The sequence below is a fragment of the Corapipo altera genome, unplaced genomic scaffold, assembly GCF_003945725.1.
Source record: "Corapipo altera isolate COAL_440 unplaced genomic scaffold, ASM394572v1 60861, whole genome shotgun sequence".
In the NCBI taxonomy this organism is placed as follows: domain Eukaryota; kingdom Metazoa; phylum Chordata; class Aves; order Passeriformes; family Pipridae; genus Corapipo; species Corapipo altera.
Genome location: NW_020885145.1, coordinates 40,786 through 45,259, shown reverse-complemented (window position 1 = coordinate 45,259; position 4,474 = coordinate 40,786). Strand labels below are relative to the sequence as shown.

The 4,474-nt window shown below is 61.8% G+C and overlaps 1 pseudogene; it reads right to left on the bottom strand.

Moving 5' to 3' along the window:
- Positions 1–209: 209 nt before the first annotated feature.
- Positions 210–3,730, bottom strand: LOC113960548 (annotated as a pseudogene).
- Between the last annotated feature and the right edge of the window lie 744 nt (positions 3,731–4,474).

The window sequence follows — 4,474 nt, the reverse complement described above, 5'->3', positions numbered from 1 at the left end:
TTGTTGTTATTGTTGTTTCCTGTTACTGTTTTTGCCAACATACATATATCTTTTAATAAAGGGTTGTTATTTCTTCTTTTTTCCCACATTTTCCTCGAGTAAAGCCCCTTAATTTGACATTACAATTGCAGAGAGAGAGGAGTTTGGTCTATCTCATAACTCATCCTCTTTAGCAAACAGTCCAGTCTCACTCAGACTGCGACAATTGGGAAGAGCCGCAGGGGGGCCGGGGTGGGTGGGAGCAGAGGGATGAGCTCTGCCAGCAGCTCCTGCCTTTCCACAGGGAGAGGGAAGTGGCAGATCCAGCTCCGGGATTGCTCAGGCCGTGATTCCTGCTGGGATGAGAGCAGGGAAAGGAGTCACCATGTCCCTGTTCCCATCCCAGGAGATGGATCCGGCTGTGGAGCCCATGGAGAGTAGGAACTGCTCCAGATTCCCTCCTGATCCTGCTCCGTCCATCCCACTCCAATCCCACTCCATCCATCCCACTCCTATCCCACTCCAGAATCCAGCCCTGATCCCAGTCCACAATTTCACCTGATCCCACTCTGGAATCCTGCCCTGAGCTGGAATCCCATTCCAATCCCGCTCCAGCCATTAGGCCCCAATTCCCCTCTGGAATCCCGGCATCCATCCTGGGATCCCTGCACAGAGGATCTGGATCCACACACGCTGTTGGTACTCACTGGTGGGTGCGGGGTCGTATCCATTCCCCTCCCTTTTCCCTATGGAAATAAAGCAGGATCAGCACCCGTGGCACAGGATCCCGGAATGCTGCCGGGCAGACCCGTGTCCCTTCCTGACCCCCATCCTGGGAGTTACCGGATTGGAGCTTCCAGACACTGACTCCCACGAGGCCGATGATGATGATGGCAGCGATGACAGACACAGTCACCAACACCAGGGTGGAATTCCAGACAGATTCCGGCTCTGGGAAGGGCAGGAGGGGCAGGAGAGGGAGGGTTACCCCCATCCCGCTGTCCCACACTCCCAAATTCCTCCTTCCCAAATGCCCAGTTCCCACATCACCCGTTCCCAGCCTCACCCCAGGCGAAGATCCCGGGCTCCGGCATTCCGGCGTGCTCCACCCGGCACCGGTACTGCTCCCGCTCCCCCGGCAGCGCCTCGATCCTGGCCCAGCTGTGGAAGGTGCCGTCGCTGTTGGGAACGATCCCGCCCCACTCCGTCTCCTGATCCCGCAGTTCATCCCCCTTCAGCCAGTTGATCCCGATCATCCCGGGGTAGAATCCGTACGCGTGGCAGGACAACGTCAGGATCCCGTGTTCCTCTTTCCCGGACACATGGACATCGGGGGGCTCTGGAATGGGATAACAGTGAGATCCATCCATGGAATTCCCATGGGAATGGGATTGGAGTGAGATCCATCCACAGAATTCCCATTGGAATGGGACAACGGCAGGATCCATGCATGGAATTCCCATGGGAGTTGGATGACTCAGATTCATCCACAGAATTCCCATGGGAATTCCCATGTTCCTCAGTTCCACCCTCCCAAATCCCACATTCCCAAATCCCACATTCTCATGGGAATTCTGTCTCACTCACCTTTATGCTCCAGCGCTTCCCGCCCGTATCCGACGAATTTCTGGAGCGTTTCCGGACAGATGTTCTCCAGGTAATGTGTCTTTCTCTCCACCACGATCCCATCATGTTCCCATTTCCTCTTGGTGATCCAGGCAGCTCCATCGGCCGCCACAAAGCTCCTGGATCCCAGCTCGAAGGAGATGAAATCTCACCCATTGTAGGCTTCCCGACGGGATCCACAGGTGCTCCTGTTGGACAGGAAGTCACAGCCATAACCCTGTTGCCTTGTGTGGAGACCTGGGGGGTGGGATCAGATCCATGGAGACACTTGGAGTTGTGTCCCAGCCCCACAGAATCCCATTCCAGCTCTATGGAGCCCCAGAGTCCAATACAGACACACAGAGCCTCATCCCAGCCCTTGGAGCACCTTGGATCCACATCCCAGCCCCTTGGAGTCCCATGGATCCCATCCCAGCCTCACAGATCCCATCTCAGCCCCACAGATCCCATCCCATTCCCACACATCCCCCCATTCCCCGGCTCCCCCCACTCACCCCCACTCCAGTTGTACCGGCCCCCCACTGTCTCCAGGCTGGCGGCATCAGTGAGTTGGTTCCCCTCAGCGATCTGGGTCTGTCCATCCCAAAATCCCGGCTCGGCTCCGGCTGCCATCTATGGCATCAGCGGCTCCATCCGGCCCCGCTCGCGTCGTAGTGGCAGATGGGGATCCCGTCCACGTATCCCATGGACAGGTATTGAGGGATCCCCGGGCTGGTCTCTGACACCATCACATCCAAGTAATGCAGAGAGTGGAGAACTGGGGGGACATGGAGATTTGGGGGGGTTAGGGGGGTCATGGGTCAAGGAAAGGGACAACTGGGAGAGCTGGGAGAGCCGAGAAGGGAGTTTGGGGATCCCAGGGAAGTTGGTGCAGGGGGTGTCAGTGCTGGGGTAGGGTGTGCCAGGGGTTCCACTGCAGGGGTGTCAGTGCTGGGGTAGGGGGTGCCAGGGGTCCCACTGCACAGGATTGAGGGTTCAAGGAGGTCCCAGCATCAGGGAAAAGGGGGATACAGGGATTGGGAGAGGTGGAATGGAGGGGGTCCAGGGGGTCCCTCTGCCCAGGAAAGGGGGCCCAGAGGTCCTCAGGGTTGAGGAAAGGGGGGTCACAGGGTGGAGAGGTGTGAGATGGCCAGGAATGGGGGTCCAGGGGGTGCCAGGATCAAGGAAAAGGGGGCATCTGGGAGTTGGGAGAGGCGGGATGGCTGAAAAATGGGCTGCAGTGGGGGTCTCAGTGCTGGATAAGGGGTTCAGGAGGGTCACAGTGCCCAGGAATGGAGGATCAGGGAGTCCCAGGGTCAAGGAAAGGGGGGTGTAGGGGTTGGGAGAGGTGGGATGGGGAGTCTAGGGCATCCCTGTGCCCAGGAAAGGAGGTGTAAGGGGTTGCCAGTGTTGAGGAAAGGGGGCTCTGGGGGCTGGGAAATGCAGGAATGGGGGTCCAGGAGGTCTCAGGGTCAAGGAAAACAAGGGTCTGGGGTCTGGGAGAGGCAGGATGGCCAGGAAAGGGGGTGCAGGGGGGTGTTGGTGCAGGATAAGGGGATTCAGTTGGGTCCTGGAGCCAGGGAAGGAGGTTCAGGGGTGTCCCAGTGCCCAGGAATGGGGCTCCAGGGGGGTCCCAGTGCTGGATCAGGGGGTGCAGGGACATCCCCGTGCCTGGAAATGGAGGTTCAGGGGGATCCCCGTGCCCAGGAATGGATGTTCAGTGGGGTTCCAAGTCCCAGGAATGGGGGTTCAAGGCAGTCCCAGTACTCAGGAACTGGGCTCCAGAGGGGTAGCTGCGCCTGGGAATTGAGGTTGAGGGGGATTCCCATGCCCGGAAATGGGTGTTCAGGGGGGTCTCGGTGCCCAGGAATGGAAAATGGGGAGCACCACTGCCGGATAAGGAGGTTTAAGGGGGTCTCGGTGCTGAGGAAGAGGGTGCAGGGGGGTCCCGGTGCCCGGAAATGGAGGTTCAGGGAAGTGCCGGTGCCCGGGAATAAAGGTTCAGGAGGTGCCTGTTACGGGGGTCCCACTCACCCTCGGGCTGCCCCCCCGAGACCCCCAGGAGCGCCAGGAGCGCCCCCAGCCCCAGCGCTGGAGCCATCGCGCTGCTCCGCTGGCCCCGCTGGGCGCAGTTCGGGAGACGGGGAAGTGCCCCAGGGAGCACGGGGGAATTGCCGGGAATGCCCCGGGATCCCCTTCGGGACCCCTCCTGGCACCTCCCCGGGTCCCCCCGCCACCCCCGGGCCCCCTGGACGGGCCCGAGCGGCGGGACCCCCGGGCCGGGCCGAGCTGAACTCGCGGGCCCTGCGCTTAAACTCGGCCTTAAAGGCGCCGCTTTGGGGCCAAAGCGGGGGAAGCGCCGCGATCAGCGGATGCCGCGGGGGCGGGAGGCGATCTCCCTGGGCCAGTGCCCGCCCTGGGCAGCCCCCACTGCCCCCCGCAGACCCTGCTCATCCCTGCCGGGAGACGCGACCCCCGGGCGAGGGGGTGCGGGGGGGTCCCGGAGCTGGGGAAGGAGATGCAGGGGGGTCTCAGTGCCCAGGAACGGGGATTCAAGGGGGGCCCGGGGTCAAGGCAAAGGGGGGCTCCCCAAAGCCCTTCCCAGGGGGGAGCGGGAGCTGGGGCGGGAGCTCCGTGGGGAGAGAAAAGGGGGTGACAGCAGGATGGGGGTCCTGTGGGGGCACACACGCTCCGGGAGGGACACACGACCCCCGGGGACCCCCCTCAGCTCCTCCCGCAGGCGGAGGCCGAGCCCCAGCCCAGGGAGACGAAGCCAAAGACGGAGCCCCGACCCCCGTCAGCATCTTGGGGGGCGGCGTCCGGCGGCAGCTCTGGGGGGGCGGGGGGAGCAGGACTCAGGAAACGGCGGCGGCTGCTGGGAAGGGACCGG